Source organism: Mercenaria mercenaria, chromosome 1 (assembly GCF_021730395.1).
Source record: "Mercenaria mercenaria strain notata chromosome 1, MADL_Memer_1, whole genome shotgun sequence".
Classification (NCBI taxonomy): domain Eukaryota; kingdom Metazoa; phylum Mollusca; class Bivalvia; order Venerida; family Veneridae; genus Mercenaria; species Mercenaria mercenaria.
Window position 1 is genome coordinate 37134779 of NC_069361.1, and position 21189 is coordinate 37155967.

Sequence of the window (21189 nt, forward strand, 5' to 3'; positions counted from 1 at the left end):
AGTTGGGTGGGAAACACTGAAAAGCGTTTCTGAAAATTCCCGAGTAGCTGCCGGGGATCGAACCCCCGACCTCAGGATTGGAAGGTCAGTGTGCAAACCACTGATCGAATTTTTGATTTCCAAATAGAAATGTTCACTGTACACACTAAAATGCAAAAATGACCAAACAAACCATTATTAAATTTAAAACAAATTATACACAACGAAAACTGAATAATTTTTTCTACATTTTTAGGGGTATCGATTTTTTGATTATTTGCGGAAAATATTTCATTTTATCTGTTAAATTTGAAAAAGTCAGCTTTTTTACCTGTTTCCTACAGAGTCTATATGAACTGAGGTGGGTCTATTTAAAGTCAAAAAGGACCAATTAAACATTAATTTTTTTTTAAATTTTTCATAATATCCGGAATAAATTAAACTTTAATTTGTGAGGTATCGAATTTTTGATTTCCAAATAGAACTTTTTCTATTTAAGTTTAAGTAATTTTTTCCTTCTTTGTTTATATAGGCAAATTTATCGATTTTCCGATAGATCGATGTTACTAAAAGTTCGTAATGTAGCGGTAGAAGATACATATGTAGAGCAGGAGCAACACATTAGATAACACGTTAAAAGACAATCATTACATTCGTGTTTTGCGCATGTTATAATTTTCATAAATTTAGTTAATAAAGATCAGGCGTAATTTTGGAGATCTTTGTTCTATTTTCACAAAATGTTCTGTTTCATTTTTTTTTCATTTGATAGGTACCAAGTCGCTGCAAAAGTCTTAATTTACGGATGGTTTTTGAAATGACAACAAGGTTTGCTACGAACAAACATTTCAGCAATGTGCAACCAATGCAGACATATATGAGCTAATGCAGTGTTTTGAATTGAAGCCGCTCGTCTTTTTAAAGACTTTCTAAAAGTTCTATTCGTAAAAGCTGTAGCAGAAATATTTTGATATTTCTAAAACGTATAAAACAAACACATTTTTGTTATTTCTTATTTATAATCGTTTAAAGTAATTTTTACACATTCAGTAGCTTTATACCAGAGAAAGATATTAAATATATTTTGTTAGAAATATTTTATTTCACTGTAAAATTACCAGATATTACTGTTATAAATAAAACATACTGGACACATGTAATAAAAGACCTATCTTTTCTGCAATATTATTTGTTTGATAATTGATTAAAACAATTAAATGCAGGTCTTCTACACATCTTTGACAGTTTATTTCTCCTTCAAGTTTGCCAAAGTTCAATGCCTTTCATAAACAAAATCACATTGCCTTTCCTTTCCTTATCGTTTAACCTAAATTCTAACGTGTTATCACCTTAAACCTTACACTATGTATGATATAAGAAAAGCCTACAATGTCTATATATACATTGGCAAGATAATAGGAAATTTCAAGTATTTCCTTATTATAATAAAAGAATGGTAATGGTTATAAACAAAATATGGACTTTGTTATTCACTGTATCTGTCGTGGAGGAGACCATTGGAACGGGCGAGTACTTACGAATTTTTTATAAATTACCTAAAGTTTATTATCACATAACAGTTTGTAATAGAATTGTTCATTATTTCTTTATAGTGAATTTGATGTATCTGTATTTGTCTTCACTATACAACAAATGACCCATTTAATATTTACAATTATAATCGACCAGTTTTGCTTTGATATAATATAAAAATAAAGATACAAATTATGAATTATCTTAACAAATTTACAGACCTTTTTAAGTCTTAACTAAAGGACATGAGATGAGATGCATATTCTTTACCTCTCATTGAAAGATTAAGCCAAACCGAGGCTGCTATTAATTTGCCTGGTTAAACTCTAAGCTTCCTAAAGGTCTTCTTGTAGATTGAGTTTCCTTAAAGTTAGAAGTGGTTGATAATAGCTTTAATATTTTTGAAGGCGGATCTTAGTTTTCTAAGCCAGTTACTAATCATAGTTATATTATCTTGTAAACAAGGTTTCTAAGTTTGGTTTGTTTTTATTTGTTGAGGTTTAACGTCACATCGACACTTAGATAGGTCAAATGGCGACATCCCACCTTTTAATTCTACAGGATCACCCAAGACCTCCAGATATTATTTCAAGCAAGGATAGGTACCTGCCTAGAACCACCGACCATCCGATAGCTAACTGGATGGATTACTTTCTCACATGAAAGAATATTACACCCCATGTGAGGTTTCGAACTCGCAGCGGTCAGATTCTTTAACCACTCAGCTAATGACGCCACTTTCTTTTGTAAAACATATACATTAAAATCAACAAGGAAGTTTGTATGTAGGAAAACAATTCTCTTGTAAAGAGATATATGAAGAGTTAATATCATTCAAAGGTGCGTGACTTGAAATAGTGTACTCGGCAGAGCCTCGTTACGGCAAAACAGTTACCCCAGAGCCAGATAATTCCATCCGCACATTGAGCTATTCTTTTTCTTGCATGCCGTATTCTTCAGTTAATAGAAGAAATCAAGTAAAACTACTGTTTTTCTTTAAGGCTCTATTTCATTAGAGTAGCGTATGTTTTCAAGCATTCATAAATTACAACACACGAGTCATCTTACAACCCGGGGTGTAAAACGAGTTTTTCTAGCATCGGCAAAAAACGCGTGGAAATCCTGTGCAGCTTACAAGAATACGATATAGTTACAATGCTATTTGTGTGAAATTAATATTTTGTGACTTCAGTAGATAGCATTATATTTCTTACAATGTCACACATTACATTTTATCTAAATAAAGACTACTTAGATTCCACTGTATTACTTTGTTCTTTACAATTGCAGTATAGATGAAATTACTTATTGTTAGTCGGGTCCTTTTAATAAGGTCTAAAACGTGTATTTGTTATTTCAGGAGGCGAACGCTCAAGATCACCATTCAGACGTTTTGTATTTGATGCCAATCACAAATTTTCAGGTAAGACTTGATTGATTGTATCTTGAAAATAAAGTATTTAGAATATCACGAAATGCAAGCAAAGTTTGTAATAATAACTGAAAACATACTCAGGTAACAGAAAAACACTCCACAGAGACATATGAGGTGAGGGAAGGAGCCGGGTCCCAAACTGAGAGTTGAGGTGAACATTTGACCCCCACACCATTCTAACTTAAAGCCACAAGAGCATAAGTTTTGCTGCATAATCAGTAAATCAAAGTTAAAGCCTATTTGAAGAGAATATAAATATGTGGTTATGTTTTCGAATGATAATGATAATTGCCGACTGCACGACTGCAAATGCAAACTGTTACTGCCATTTCTGTGGAGGGGGCATGCAATAAGTATGGCAGTTATCACCTTCCACCCCACCCCACACATTTGAAACACTTCTATACAATCCAGCTCTTGAAGGTAATCGTGTTATAATTGCTATATTTTAGCGCTTAGTTTCAATATATATTTGATCTCATGTTGTGAGGAAAATAATCATCTATCACGAAATAACATATTTTATATCTCTTGTATAATTTCTAAATATACCTTTTGCAGCTTTGTTTTAGTACTTGAAGGCAAATTGCTTTTGCTAGACTCATTCGCTAAATCATGCTGCAATTTTACAATATATCCATCTACATTAAATTAAAAAGGTTGGGCCTCTTGGGAACAGTATGCGGCTTGTTCTACACGCTGTGTATCCGGATACGAAACTGACACAAAGAGATGTTGTGAAACGGGCGACAATAGGCTTTGCTATTACTTACCATGGGATCAGCTTAAAGTATACATAGGAACATGCCCGAGTAAGTGACATTAAAGAATTATTCTGCAATACCAAATAAGAGTGACACAAAATTGTAAAGGTATCTAAAAGGGATTGTAGGGGCTTCCAAGGCAAAAAAAGAGGATTTATTTTAACCACGACTCATATTTTCTGTTTACAGTTACTGTATTGATTTTCTTTTCTTTTTTTCACTTTTTACCTTATACAGTCTTGCAAACGTCACTAAAGCTGCCAAATCTTTCAATTGCCAAATATATAATTGCTGTTTAAAGATTCTTACAAACTGTTTTTAAATACGAGGATTTCATGTAAGGAAGGGCACGTTCTGACGGGCATCTAGGATGTGTCAAATTCGTAGTCTAATCGTTGCACTCTTTTGGAATCCAAATGACACACACTTGCAAAGGAATATGCATCAGAATCAGATTCATTAATCTAAAAATCTACCAATACCAATAGAGATATTTATAACTGTAAGGAAATTCTTACTAGAGTTATCCTATAATTAAAATAGAAATAATGCTTTATAGTAAGTTATACGTACAAGTGAAGTACCAGTAAGACAGAGTTGTTTCACTGAAACATAATGAGCGGTACAGTTTGGATAAATTCCATTTGAATTTGATCATTTCATTTTCAAACAAGTAATTGCATTTAAATATTTAAATGTCGTTTTCCCGTATTCATTGTGGCTTTGAACAACTTCAGACTGTCAACATTCTGAGCGCAGTTTAAGTCTCAAAACTTATTAATAAACAATCTTGACCTGGGTTCATGGTGGAAAATTTGTTGATGATAAGTTATGACATGAATTTATGTTGACATTTTGTTTTATTACTAACTTAAGTTGGGTTTATGTCTTCAACGAACATCTCAATGAATACATCAGATATAACACATTTGTCATAGACTGTAGCATTATACATTAACTTGCAATATAACAAATGCCAGACGTTTGTACTTCTAAAGTATAGATTTTAAATGTATTTTACGTGGTTTATACTTGAAGACAGTTTTCAAGGTTTTATTAACTGTATGACGTTGGTATTTCTCTTTCGAGATAGACACCACGCGCTATGATAATAACATTCTTTCACTGGTTGTATGTGTAAATTGGAATTATAGCAGGCGAGTGTTTTGGCGGTAACGAGGCTTTGCTAAGTTACAGCATACACAGTGACCCGAGAGCCGGATATTCATATTGGCACCTACAACGGGTGATAGGATCTTATTTTTTAATGCCATATTCAACAAATAATACTTGAAAGAAATTCAAACAAATTACTTTCTTACAGCACTTTTTTCTTACAGTAGCTTATCAAATAAAACGCGGGAACCTTATATATGTAAAAAGGAAATACGTCATCACAGTGACCCGAGAGCCGGATATTCATATTGGCACCTACAACGGGTGATAGGATCTTATTTTTTAATGCCATATTCAACAAATAATACTTGAAAGAAATTCAAACAAATTACTTTCTTACAGCACTTTTTTCTTACAGTAGCTTATCAAATAAAACGCGGGAACCTTATATATGTAAAAAGGAAATACGTCATCACGTTAAAAGGACAAAGTAACGTCATAGGTTCAGTAATGTTTTATCTTCTGCAGTTTTTTTGCGAAGAAACGTTTTGTTTTAATCGAAAAATATATACTAAGGAACAAAGAGGAAGGACCAAGGTAGATGTATTTGATATGTCATCAAGCTTTACCTAAAAATAATAATTGATGAAAGAAACTGCTACATAGATGTAAATCGCAAATGAAATAACCTAGTATAATATGAAAGAATAAAATATATACGATTACTGTATGATAGATGAAACAACCGCAACTCAAACACCATCGTCAACATTGCCAACAACAACAACGAAAACAACAAGAGCTACAACAAAAACATCATCAACGCCTTCATCAACATTGGCAACAACAACAAAAGCTACAGCAAAAACAACAACGTTTAGAGGGCCCTATACAATACCTCCAAAACCAAGTAAGCTTTACTAAGTTTCAATTTTATCAATTCTTATGTATTTAAAATTTCATATTAACAGATTGGTCTGTTTACTATTTAATATTTGCGTAATAAGAACTGTTTCATCATCGACCATGCTTTCTAGAAGAAAAAATACTCAAATGATCACCTCGTGCATACCTCTTCATATATTTTTTTCCTTTTCAAAATATTATGTTTGTTAAAAATAAAAGCACAGGGTTTCCATAAAAAAAATAAAGCTGTAATTGTGTCTATATCAAAAATTGTCAACTAGAATAATAAATATGAATTCAGATTCTGTTTGGAAAGAAAAGAAAACTACACAAAACGTGAATGTCGTTAAAGATGCACAAACTAATTCGAGGATGGACTTCTAAATTTTTACTTCGACCTTAACATTTCTTACTTATTACTATTTACATCTGTATTTGACACTTAATTCTAATAGACAAATTCACAAGGGAGCATTTGATGTTTTAAGGTACAGTTTAGATTATCAAATCAAAAGTATAGAGCCGTAAAACAATATATCATTGGCGAAACATCTTGACACAACAATAAGGGCGAGCCTTAAAAAGTCATATCGACTTTTTAGTGTTAAAAGCGGAGAAAAGTTCTTGGGTTACGTAGAGTCATTATATCGTCGTTTTGGTGTATGAATCGAGAGGGAGCGAAGAATATATTTCATGCTGTCTCCATAGAAGTACGTTCAACAACAGTTATATGATAACAAAATAGGCATTAGGATTACCACCTTTTATGACTCCTAACTATAGAAGTTCATGTGGAATATTTTAAATAGTGTTGTTGTTTTTTTCTAATTATGTATCAATGCATCTCATCTATTTGGACAGCTGCCTCATCTGTTGCTACGTATATCTGAGCGCTTAAACATGCACATTGCTGCAGAACGTCTTTTCATTTACCATGTACCGTAATGCTGTCGTGTGGAACGATTTTAATGTATTCTTTATATTTCAGCAACATGTAAGGTATGCTCAGGCCCTTTATTTCTATGCGAGCAGATTTACGTGGACAAACAGTGCAATCCACCTAACAACTATTGCATAAATAAATTATCAAATCATAAGGATGGTACAAGAACGGTGACAAGAGGGTAAACAGATACTATATGAATTTATTTATTTAAGTTTGAATATATGTGTCTTTTAAATGTTTGATATCCTGCTTAGGCCATACCAAATTGATTAATAGTTCTTCGGAAAATTTTCCAAAAAAAAAAAATGGGAACGAGCGAGCGAATTTTTTTTTTCTCAATTTTGGTTTTTTCAGTGGCGGGTAGATTTTACATGGAGCGAGCGGGTATTTTTTTTTTCTAGCTTGGACCCTAAAAGGAGGCATAACCAGTTATGGTTATACATGAAGTTAACATTTCTCTAAGAATAACACAGTAGATAGCTTTTCTGTATGTTTTAAAGACTATATGAATGGTTTTGCAAATAAATTCTTGCCAAAACTCACTGAATCAGTTTGTTTTTATTTTGTATTTATAATTACTAAGGGATGGGTGTCTTATTTTTAATTTTGATTGTTCCACATTAATCTGAAGGCGTGCCCTTTTAACGGCAGAGGATGAGAAATATTTAAGACAAAACGGGCACCCAAGTGGAATAACATATCTTCTGAAACCCAGTTAGATGGCTTCGACACAAGCAACTTTGTGCCCCTAGTGAAACTCCAAGCGGTAGAGGTGAGGGGAAAGTAATAAATCACTTGACCAATGAGACCAAACAGAGTTCACACAAATGCTTCGAGATTGCTCGAATCCCATTGGAATAATTTCTTAACAGATCAGGCTAGCTTAAGTTTTTGTGGTAGAGGTTCATTTCAGTCAAAAATGATAACATACGGACAAAAATTGATCATAATATGGCCACTCTTAAAAGTGTTATTTGTTGTGCTTTGAATGACCAAGAAATTTTGAGTTGGGAAGGTCCGTTTTTTCAGTTTCTTTCTTTCAATCAATTCACAGCCAATTAACATGATTAATACAAACTGGGAAAATTGGGGTTACAATACGACAGAAATTATCTTTATATCTACACTACTTATTTGAAAAGCTAAACATTTTTTTTAATTGAATATATGCATTTTGATAGAATATCTGACTGCCGTACTAAAGAAGTTACGTTCAAAATGATTTGGGCCCCGAGACAATTAAATTTAATGTGATGGATCAGTCAGGATCTGTGAACAAACTTTTTTTTTATAAAGAAAGCATTTTGCTTTGGCTCTAGATCTAACATATTGAACTAAACAACTGATAACAAATAGTTTGAAAACTTTATCTGAACAATATTTCTATGTTTAATCCAAATATCTTTAACTGAATCCCCGTGCACGTCTTACAAGTCGGGCTCTGTTCTTTTAACTGTATTCTGTATTGAACAATCGTAGAACGTGCCTACTTCATCACCTACCGGCACATCGAAGGCCAAGTGTGGCATTAGCACAGACACTCCAGATTTAAAACAAATGACTAACAACATCATAATTCCTGACTTTTCAGCTATCATGTACATGTATTACGAACGCATGAATTCCGATCAATATCACTTTGACGCATTAAAACAGCGATAAAACCTGTTTTGCCGTTATCATTCCGGACCGCGTAATCAGAAAAAAAAAAAAAAAAAAATTCGGAGATTTTTACGTACGTGCGGGCGGGTGATTTTTTTTTCTTTTTCTCGGAAATGAAATCATTGATGCGGTAGTTCCGACGAACGACAAATCAATTTGGTATGGCCTTAATTCATTTTGACAAGAGGCAATTAATTTTATTTCTAGTACACAAATATATGACATTAAAATGCTTAAATTTGAAATATGTTTTACGATATATTGTAACATACATGAGAATTAATTTAACCATTCCTTTTGCTCATTCATTGTTGTACTTCTTAAGTATGTCTGCTTTATGGTATTGTCTCTTGACAGGTGTGGGACCTTCGATACCTGTTACAGAGATTGGTTTCTAGGGTCTTCTGATGCTGATAAGTGTCGAATTTTTGACGAAAACGACATTAGAACTTATGATTTTGATTGCACGTACTGTTGTATCACCGATGGTTGCAACGAATCAATACGTCCACCAGACAGAACATTATACAAAGATCTTTAAATCAGCTTATTGTAAATAAAGCAGTAACAGCCAACATGTAGAGTTAGATTTGTTTTGTGATCTTTTAAGCTCTATAAACAAAATATAAACAAAATATTACTTAAGATGATACCAGTTATAATTCTACTTTTGTATGGATACCCTACATGTTGCCCTACATGTTCATTTGAGCAAATCTAATTATTGCTATCTTACATTGAACACGTGGACGGTTGATATCTTGTATAAATTGGAAGTATTAAAACAATATTTAGTTATTCGAATGTAAATCACGAGTGCTGACTTGAGAATTTTACATGAACTGAAACTTTACCAGTTATACAGCTCTTAACTCTGGTTGAACCAGATCATAATTACACGAGAATATAAGTTACCAAATGTGATTTCAACCTTCCAAGTATACATCTGATAGATAGACTAAAATGGAAAGACAGTGAGGACGTTATCTGCCACACAAAGGGGTATAAATAGTTTCAGTATAACGTACATTTCGCTAAGTTTAAACTTTTCGTCGTCGGCCTAACTGCATAGTACCGGCGCCAACCCATAAAACTCAAACTCAATGTTCTCTGTTTTGCTGTACAATCGTTGATGCCAGGCTGATGTTAAATGTGTATAAATGAGATAATGGTAAACATATAGGAATTTTAACAAGGTTAACATGCAAAGTTTGTTCAGGGTTTAATGCCGTTTTTCATGATAACTCATAAGGCATAGCTTATGTCAGCAACATACATAATTCAAAACAACGTATTTACTTAATAAATGGGTTCATTGTCACTCAAATTGAAATCCATACACTTACTGCATGCCAAAAATTCATTACTTCTCTGTTATCTTAAGGTACTTCCGCAAATTGAAATTAGAAATTCATGTGAAAAATCACAATCCTCGAAACAATTTTTGACATGCAAGGACACAAAAAATATATGATAAAAGTTGAAAAGATATATCTATAGGTAAACTTGCGAGCATGAAAGCCACGTTGAACCCTACCTCCACAGTGCTTTGGAAGAAAATGAGTGAACATTTTTGGTGTAAAATTTTGTTATCGTATGCAATCTAAATTGCAATAAAATATTCATTTTCAAATTAAAGAAATGTAAAATAGTGCATATGAGCGTTACTTTTTCAAGAAAATGTCGTTAAACATTCTAATGCCCAAAACACGTGCACATTTTTTTCTAAAATATTTCGCCGCCATGTTTATTTCAAGGAATTAAATATATGATTGTTCTTTTACCTCAGATTTCCTAAGTGAAATATATATGTCTCCTTATTCATGGTTAGAGATGTCCGTTTCGTATAGTTTTGCACCGTCCGATCTCCTTAATCTGTTACTGATCATTTACATTTAAAGAATAAACGCAATGTGTAATGATAGTTTTTCGCTTTACACACCTCTCTTGGACAAGAAAGCCGTTTCATTCATTTAAATTTTGTAAGCATCCGCTGGCAAAATATTAATGAAAGATCGGAACTTTTTCTAAAATAAAGTTCAATTTCAATTATTTTCAAAAACTTGAAATATTGCACATTGTGTTGAATTTATAAATAAAATAAAGATTCCCAAAATAAACCATTTTAGAACTTTTCCGGGAACTATACGTTTCAGCCGAACAACGCATTTCAAGATTTCTCTTTGTTAACAATGTCAAAGTTCACCTGGGGGAAATTGCTGAAAAAGTAAAAGTGCTTACTTGTTTCAGTTTTACGTCCTGTAGAAAACAATCAGCTTTCAACTTTAATAAATGCATATATGTTCTATAATTATTCCAATATCAAATACCGTCCGATTTTTTCCGTGAAAAGTAAAACGAAACAATTTTACCTATTTGTTTACACTTCAACCATGTGAAATTAAAGGCATGTACTATCACGAGACTCCCGTGCATTTTGAACCTCGTGGTAAATAAACTGAATTTACTTTTTAAAGTATGGTGTCTCAGTTGAGCCAGTTATTTGTTAATTTCAGAGAACATACATTAAAGAAGTGTTTATGAGATTATGCATGTGTACGAATATAATCTGGAAAGTAGATCCCTCGGAAGCACCGAGAACAATGTAAACAATGAAAATTGCAAAGTCTACTTTATATTAACGACGATAGAAAACAAGGATGCACTCGGCAAATAGCAAGTCTATTATTTTCAGGTGTATACTGGACACTGATCCCAATGTTCGTAATTTTCAAATGCAGAACTCGTTATCCTTGGTTTCGTAGACAGTCTTAGTACTGGACCGCTGCTTCCGCTGTCAACACCGCAGAAATGTAAAGTCAGTGTCCATTTCTATGCCGGAATTGCAATACACATTACTATCAGTTTAAGTCTTTGAAAGTGTGAAAAAAATTACATCCTTTAACGAAGAACAAAGATACAAAAAAGTTACTTTTGACATATTTCTGCCTTTAATCATCAGATTTTTGCTGGTTGCAGTGTAGTGAAGCTTTCGAATATTAGTTCAGGATAATAACTAACGGACACTTTAAACTGTATTTGGCTGTTAGAAAAAAAAAATGCTATGTTTTATCTTCACTGTACTGATTTCCAGTTCTTTGTATAAGATAATATCAAATTTTGTAGTACGGGTTACAGGGACGGAAGTTTTGCCCAGAAAATTGAGCTATCCCTTGCACACCATATGTACGAAATGGGCTGTTGCATACATACTGGCACTTTCTTTGACTGTATAAAAATTGCGAATTATGGATTTTTTCAAGACATTTAACAGAAAGGTGCTAGAAATCTACGTAAAATGAGTAAATAGAGTAAAATGAAGATTTATCTGTTTTGACATTCAGAAATCATTTTGTTTAGCTAGTAATCGTCTATTTAATAAAGAAGTCACTTCTCTTGTTTGGGTTTATTTATATATAAAAACTCTTTTATAATCTGTTCAATATGGAGAAAAATCAATTGCTGTGGGACAACTGATGTTCAACAGAATACCATTTAGCCTTGCTTTATAACATATTCATTAAGTATCAGTGTAACTATCGACTGTATTCATATTTAATAGATTTTCAAAGATGTTTTAGATATTTAATCATCTAAATGTGGCATATAAAAATCAAATAGTCTGTTTTTCTTTTGTCCGTCAGTCTGTCCGAGATATATCTATACTAAACAATACCCATATACGGTCAGTATAAATTTGCAAATTTATCACATATTTAAGATGGAATGCGCCCCAATATTTTTGCCGAATATTATCCTGAAATTTATACTGTACAAAATTCAGGATATATGCGATTGAGTTCCGGTTATACTTTTTCGCCATATTGTTCGTGTTTTTTGCTATTGTGTCAGATACATTGCCCCTGACGACGGTTTTCGTGCAACGGCGAGTTCCGAGTCTTTTTGGCATTTTTCCTTTCCTGCGATCTGAATGTCATATAAATGAAAAATACATAGAGGATATTTGTTTGTTTCAGTGAAATATCAATTTTATTTCACAAGTGAGCATCAAAAACTGATATTTTCACGAGTGGCGTAGCCACGAGTGAAAATGACTTTTTTTGGTGCTCACGGTACAATTTGACTTCAATCGCGAGGGAGGACCGGAACAAGTTCGGCGAAATAAAAAGAAAATTTGTTTGTGTCAGTGAAATATCAAATTTATTTCACAAGTGAGCATCAAAAACTGATATTTTCACGAGTGGCGTAGCCACGAGTCAAAATGACTTTTTTTGGTGCTCACGAGTGAAATAAAATTGATATTTCACTGACACAAACAAATTTTCTTTTTATTTCATGTGTAAAACTATACTTTTGTTGCGTAATTTATAAAATGTCGAAAATCGCAGGAAGGGTCAGCAGAAAGCATAACAAAAAATGACGTCATTTTAACGACGTCATCGTCATTATGGTCTCCGGTATTCATAACGCTCGGTATACAATTTGACTTCAATCGCGAGGGAGGACCGGAACAAGTTCGGCGAAAACAGTGAAAAATAAAAATGATAATCTACTGTTTCAAAACTGTGGATTATCACTTTTATTTCACTGAGAAAACTCTATAAGTGACTGGAAAACATAAAATAGAAAACAATTGTCACTTTGCATTCAGAAAATGCTACTCAATGGTATAAAATTCAGTGAAATGAAATTGACGCTTAGGACGTCAATGACGATTTTGTGACGTCAGAACGGAAAAAAATCACATCAAGTTTTGCTAATAAATTTGCCTTAAAATTCAGTTTATTAAAAATCGGCTCGATAAATAAACGTATAATTTTGGTATGTTGTTTGGCAATGTGTGTACGTCTAGTAGACACATAAATACTTAGGGGTCACCGACTTCAATTTTTCGCAATATAATGTAACTTAATCCTCACCTCCACATGGTTTGTGGCTATATGACGTTAGAGTAAAAAAGAATGTGTTTCAACTTACACAACTCACGTTCGTGTTAAAACGAGATGTATTTATTATAAGAAATTTTCACGATATATTCGATTTCAACCTAAGATGTCATGTACTAGTGAAAGAAAACACCTTTGACAAAATATATATCTTGTACAATTATTCGTAAGTATTTGACCTGGCACTCATTAATCTTCGCTGATATTTTCGGACGTTTTTGTTACATTACGCAATATTGTATCCTGAAAAGATCTATAATTACACAAATAACCTTTATAGTTAACCGTCTGACTTCAACGCACATTACCACGGGTACGAAATTACCGCAGACCATTTTCTAAATTCAATATAATGTAGTGTTACCGTATTTGCTTTTATTCTTACAGTGTTTTTGCAACGATTTTCACGAATCTCAATTGTTTTTTTTCCCCTGTAGTATCTATTTTTGGGAGTAATTTGTCTTTTTATCTAAGATACATTTAAAGATTTTTATTCGACACTTACTACAAAATATCTTGAATACAAGTATATTTCTTTCAATAAATGAACCATAAAAATAAAATAGATAAGTGTATTAATTTTTCGTCCTGTAAAATTTGGAGATAAAATTTGAAAAAAATGTTAGACTGAGGACTACATTCCACAACTCCAAGATTGATGGCTAATCGTTTTGTCCCCACAGCTACTTGCACATGCGATATTTTCAAATCATAAAGAATACTTACGCAGTAGTTACTTCTCTATTGAGGGCCAGGTCAATACTTATGGACAATATATCCACTTTTTACTATTCATTTGTTATTCCTATTGATGGTTTCAAAATGCATATTCAAAGCTTGAAGAATAGATGTTTTTTTCTGTTACTAATCTTCTCAGTCTAATGCAAAATGCTAACATAGCTTTGTAAAAAAGCTAGTATGCGGTCAGTTGACGATTTAATTTCGTGAAAATAGGTACTTAAACATGTTTTAAACATTTAGAAATTTCGTTCATATGTAACGTTAATTTTATGATATGAGGGTTTGCCTGATTTTACCAGAAATATTTATCGACGCATGTCATACTGTTGCTCCATTTCACATGTATATATAATCAGCACGAAAACAGTATACCAGATCCTATATCTAATATGAAATTAATATTTTTACACGGATTATTTTATTGTGAATCATGAAACAAATTCTACCAATTTAGACATCAATCTCCACATCTCATTCGTGCGAGATTACGAGTTGAGCGAAGTGTCTGTTCTATACGCATAATGCTGAGCAACTGATATCATTTTATATATTCTTGGTAAACGACTAGCGACCAAAGTCCCGCACGAGAGAGACAAAGGGACAAAGACAGCGAGGTCAAAGTAAGGCAGAGAAGCTAGTCCAGCGAACATATTTTATTCTTAAAAAAAACGATCTTTAGATGACTATAAAGAACTGCAGCTGGTCAGACACAGAGAATTTATTCTTGCACACCGGACTGGCGTTTCCGGTGATTTTACCCATGCCAGCAAAACCCATCTGGCACCCCCATGCCAGATGACTCTCGTGCTGTTAATGACAACTAGTGGTTCATGCACTGATAATATATTGTTTATGCAAAAATACGAAAAAAGCAGGTACCTTGATAGTTTCTCTCCGTTCCTTACAGTATATTTCTCGATTCAAAATACGTTAGTTTACCATGAGAACATAACGTTACGCTACAAACGATAAAACTCAAGTGGAACTTTGTTATTGCGCGTACGCAAAACATCATGACGTCACTTCTGCTTACGGGCGTTAATTTCCCGCGCTCTACTATAAGAAAGAGTGCTACAAAAGAAAGTATTTCTACCTGTTATTTGTAAAATACGGTATGCAAGAAAAATAATCTGCCAGAATAAAATGCTAACATGTATACGATATGCAAGAAAAAATATCAGTCATGTGTTTACGAATCGGATGGAAATATCCGTCCCTCGGCCACCTGCGCACGGGCGGTAATTCGGCAAGCCTCATTACCGCCCAATGCGCAGGTGCCCTCGGGACGGATGTTTCTATCCGATTCGTAAACACATGACAGATATTATTCTTCTTGAGACAGTGTTTTTCTATTACAATAAAGCACAACTGCTAGTCCGATGCAAATAATTTATTTCTTGGCGAGAACCTTCTGATCAAGTGCAGTTACAAGCTCTTAATAATGAATACTAGAAAATATTTCATAAAATCCTAACCAGTTGCAGCTTCCAGATTTAAGAAGTACGGAAAAGTAAATGCCATATCTGTTGCTCCGGATGCCCAGGATATAGATGTAGAAACTGTAGTTTCGTGTTCACACTCTGAACACTTGAATTTAAATAATTATACGTCATATCTAGGAATCAACACACATAATACATGTTGATTAACCAATGTTCAAAAGTCTTTTTCGATAATATCCTTAGATGCGAAATGTCGTTTACATAATTTACACCCTTTATCAAATATCTCACTATGATATTTCATATCTACAAATCTTCTTTTCGGAACAGGTCCGTAATCACCTGAATGTTATTACATGTTTTAAAATAATTCGACTTTTTCTTTAACACACTTCCTTAGCAAATCTCACCATATGTCTCTCAATACTTTCATGTCGACTCTCATTTCATCAATTCATTCCGAATTTACCGTTAATACATGCAGCTTCACATATTCTTTAGGTTATTTTGTTAAAAAAAAATGACGATTAAACGTGTCATTTCTTAATGGGATAGGGGTAAAATATCGTCAAATATTGAACAATTAAAGTCGGTGACCCATACGTATTTATGTGTCTACTAGACGTACACACACGGCGAAACAACATAACAAAATTTTACATCTTTTTATCGAGTCCATTTTTTATAAACTGGATTTTAAGGCAAAATTTGTAACAAAACTTGATGTGAGTTTTTCCGTTCTGACGTCACAATATCGTCTCTGACGTCCTAAGCGTAAATCTTAATTCGCTGAATTTTATACCATTGAGTAGCATTTTCTAAATGCAAAGTAACCAATTTTGTATTTTTCATTGATATGACATTCAGAGTGCAGGCAAGGAAAAATGCCGAAAGCACCCGGAACTTGGCGTTGCACGAAAAGTGACGTCAGGGGCCATGTTTATGACACAATAGAAAAAAACACGAACAATATGGCGACAAAGTAAAACGGAGCTCAATCGCATATATTTTGAATTTTGTACAGTATACATTTCAGGACGAAATTCGGCAAAAAAATTTGGGGCGCATTCCACCTTAACTTCATTCTTCATATGTTTTTATTAATGCTTTTGTTCTTTGCTGGAACTGCAAAATGATCACCTGCAGACTAAAATCATATGACCTATAACAGTTTTTGCCGGTTTTATTAAAACTCCAGTAGAACTGACCGTAAAATCACGTCTGTTGTTAAATACTGCACTTTCTGTTGAAATAGATAAAAAGAAGATCAGTTATTATTCTAGCTTTGAACTTTTCCATGGGTTTGTAATGCAAGAGCACATTTGATGACTTAAAACTACTGCTAAAGGCACTTGAAGCATCTGTGCTTTTGGCTCTCACTTCAACTTTTTGGACATTAAATTTGAAAGAGTTCGATTAGAGAATGTCTTCTTTCCGTCACCTTGCTAGGAGACATATGCATGTTTCATATAAATGCTAAGAAAATACAATCAAACTTGCTAGGTAATAGTACTTGAGATCCTAATTTTTTGTGGGGACAAATTTTCACGGATTTCGGGGTTTTGTCAGTCCACTTAATTGAATAACAACGAGGAAGCATCTATCTTCATAGTTTGAAATCCACGAATCACGAAAAACCGTTTTGACCAGAACAACGAAATTTTATGCCTGCGAAACTTTGTGCCCGTCTTACTTAGGGATCAAATATTTATATGGTTCGAAGACACTAAACAACTACTACATCGTCATGCAGCTCAGATCACACGTATATTAGTCCTGGGTCAAGGTAATATATTCCGCACGTCTGTTCAAAGGTTCAAGTAACCTTGTGCGTAAAAATGTACTGCTACTACTACAAGTATTATTCCTGCAAGCAATTCATTGTTGGTGAAATATTTACTAATGGCATTTTGTTACAAACCCTTACAAAATTGCGCATGTTTATTTTTTAAAGATTTGGTTGAAACTGTTCCCTATATGTCAGATCTGCCTTTGTAGGCAGATCATGTGTATTCTTCAGACACAGTCCTTGTTCATATTGCTAGACACGTCAAAATAACATTGTAGATAAAGGCGTGAAAGTAAAGGTGAAAGGTAAAGGTAAAGAAAAGTGTTATTTACCGTCGCTTTGTGATTTAATGAACATAAGCTCTGTAGAGCTTTTGAGTAACCCTATTTCAAGAACAGTTAAAACCAATTATACCATGCCTCCAGCAATTTACCCGTACCTATTTACAGCTGTGTCGACTGAGGCAATCGTGATAAAGTACCTTGCCCAAGGACACACCTCAATGGGAGTAGCCAGGAATCAAGGCAATTTACATAACTGGTTCAAATCTTATCTAACCAGTCGACACCCGAATGAAATGAAACAAGAGCTCGTCGAACACGAAATGCCCCCCTTGATGCATTTAGTAAATGCACAAGGAACAGAAATTATATGCTCACTGTAAACAAAAGTTCTACCATTCTGGTTTAATCTGACACAAAACTATGCATGTGGTCCAAATTTGAAGCCTGTACCTTCAAAAACGTGAAAGTAGGTCACTAGGTCAATGTCCAGGTCAAAATTTTTTTCGGTGCACAAAACTATGCATGTGGTCCAAATTTGAAGGCTGTAGCTACAGAAATGTGAAAGTAGGTCACTAGGTGAAGGTCAAGGTCAACTCATGTCAAGGTTCATCTTGCAACTCAAAACCATACATGTGGTCAAAATTTAAATGTTGTAGGTTATTGACAAGAAGACTTTAAAAACTTTTCCCTATATAAGTCTATATGAACCATGTGACCCCAGGGCGGGGCCATATTTGACCCTAGGGGGATAATTTGAACAAACTTGGTAGAGAATCACTAGATGATGCTACATTACAAATATCAAAGCCCTAGTCTTATTTTCAAAGTTTATCCCTATAAAAGTCTATGTAAACCATGTGACCCCCGGGGCGGGGCCATATTTGACCCTAGGGGGATAATTTAAACAATCTTAGTAGAAGCCCACTAGATGATGTCACAAACAAATATCAAAGCCCTAGGCCCTGTGGTTTTGGACAAGAGGTTTTACAACGTTTTTCCCTATATAAGTCTATATAAACCATGTGACCCCCGGGGCGGGGCCATATTAGACCCCAGGGCAATAATTTGAATCAGCTTGGTAGAGGACTACTAGATGATGCTTCACACTAAATATCAAAGCCCTAGGCTCTGTGGTTTTAGACAAGAAGATCAGAAACCATTTTAACTGTTCCTGGCCAATGTGACCTTGACCTTTGACCTAATGACCTCAAGATCAATAGGGGTCATCTGCTGATCATAACCAACCTAATTATCAATTTTCCTGACACTAGGCCCAAGCGTTCTTGAGTTATTGCCCGGAAACCATTTTACTGTTCCTGGTCAATGTGACCTTGACCATTGACATACTGACCTCAAAATCAATAGGGGTCATCTACTGGTCATAACCTCCCTATCAACTTTCGTGACCCTAGGCCTTTGCGTTCTTGAGTTATCATCCGGAAACCGTTTAACTGTTCAGGGTCACTGTGACCTTGACCTTTAACATATTGACCTCAAAATCAATAGGGGTTATCTGCTGGTCATGACCAACCTCCCTATCAACTTTCATGATCCTAGGCTCAAGCGTTCTTGAGTTATCATCCGGAAACCGTTTTACTATTCAGGGTCACTGTGACCTTGACCTTTGACATACAGACCTCAAAATCAATAGGGATCATCTGCTGGTGATGACCAACCTCCCTATCAACTTTCATGATCCTAGGCCCAAGCATTCTTGAGTTATCATCCGGAAACGGATTGGTCTACATTCCGACCGACCGACCGACCGACAGACCGACCGACCGACATCTGCAAAACAATATACCCCACTTCTTCGAAGGGGGGCATAATAAACGCTGGCGTTCCATAAGGTTTTTAAATGTTTTGCAGATGTAATAGTAGATCTTCCCTATCCATCCCCAGTTAACAATGAGCTCAGTCCCTATTCAAAATTTACTTGAACACAAACATCTTGGGGTTATATTTGACAACGAAGGTGACACGTATAGGAATATACGGGGTTTTAAATACCCACTTAAAGCAGCATGCCTCCAGATCGTTCGACAACAAAAACATTTTTTTTAGATATCTTGACATAAATGCTATATTTCTTAAGAAGGCTTTAAAACTTAATTACTGACAAACTTTATGTTGCGCAAACACTTGAGAATTTGCTGTTTTTACTACTTTTTACGATGAAAACTCCAGGTAAACTGCCTCGATTATAAATATCTATATTTTGGAGTCATTATTCACTACTTCAGCTACAGCACTATTGGTTACGACGACGGGAAAATGTCTTTATTGCCGCGGCGGTCCGGGGTTCGATTCCCGACGCGGTCATCTATTTTTCTTGATTTGGAACTTTTAAAATATGTTAGAAACAAAAATTCATATTCTAATGTTCATAATATGATCAAACTTCAGTTTGAAAGAAAGTTTTTTTAGCCAAATCTGGAGGCATGCTGCTTTAAAAGATCGTGACTAAAACGTCTGTACTTGTTATTAGCGCTACTGTCTGGGATAACTGCACTGCTGAAGAAAAGAAACAAATCGAAGCTATACAAATCGTAGCCGGGGCTACAAAGTATGCAATATCAACAACCTCTTAAACGAGCTAAAATTGGAAGGAAGAAATAACACAAGCGTGTTACCTTTTACAAGTTTGTGTGTTTTTTTGGGTTTTACGCCGTTTTTTTAACAGTATTTCAGTTATGTAACGGTGGGCAGTTAACCTAACCAGTGTTCCTTGATTCGGTATCAGTAGATGAAAAATAACATTATTCCAACTTATCTACCAAACTTTATCCCGATGAGCATACAAACTCGATATACATTAAAACATTAACACACACGCGCATGAAACTTTTCAGAGAATCAGTTATTCCGTCCGTTATCAGCGACTTGAACGAACTACCTGATCATATCAAAATTCCATCTGCTCAAAATGAACTTATATGACTTGTGTCATAGTTTACCTCCGCAATTTCTTATTGGGAGCAGTTTAGGACTAATCGTCGTCTCGAATGAAGCTCCTTGAAATATGATCTATTCAGAAAACCAATTATAGATAGCCCATATTGCATATCTGGAGAGATTGAAACAGCGTACAATTTTTTACTAGCATGTCCTCTTTATAACACACATAGACAAACATACTGTACCCTAAAACCTTTAAAAATCTCATTTATGGCTCCGAAACCTTAAGTCAACCTGAATTTGCGTGTCCAGTCATACATTGTTGCCAAGCGACATTTCCGGACATGACTGCTAATTATGATCTTTAGACTGTCAAACTGAGGACACATCAGTGGCCTTCGGACGATTGTTGGTTGCAGCAAATGCCATTACCTTTATTTTCTTTGTTCATTTTCTTTCTTTTATCTTTCTTACTTCGAAAATCTCATAATATGTTACCTCATAAATATATTACAAACACACGTTTTCAAAATTGATCTGGCATACAAGTCAAATAAATGAATAATACAAATCCTAGATAATTAAAACTATCCACATTTTCAATTAGATGTCAATTGAACGTGCACTATTGTTGGGTGTTTGCCCCCAAAATTCTAGCGTTTCAACATCAGCTTTAGTCTGTTTATTGCAAAAGTTAATTTCCCTCTCTCAATGTATCTGTACCCAGATTCGTTAAACGCTCGAGTTTTATTTAATCACTCTCTTGCACGACATTTCAGTTTAAGTC

General features: G+C 34.3%; 1 protein-coding gene and 1 long non-coding RNA gene across 3 annotated transcripts in view; one reads left to right on the plus strand and one right to left on the minus strand.

Annotated features, from left to right (window-relative positions):
* LOC128545901 (uncharacterized) overlaps positions 1 to 21189 on the minus strand; it is a 105082-nt gene that overhangs the window by 68633 nt on the left and 15260 nt on the right. The window lies entirely within an intron of this gene.
* On the plus strand, positions 2817 to 8916 carry LOC123541515 (uncharacterized). Its single transcript, XR_008371144.1, has 5 exons — positions 2817 to 2935; positions 3607 to 3759; positions 5564 to 5737; positions 6722 to 6857; positions 8699 to 8916. It is a non-coding gene; the product is annotated as an uncharacterized LOC123541515 (long non-coding RNA).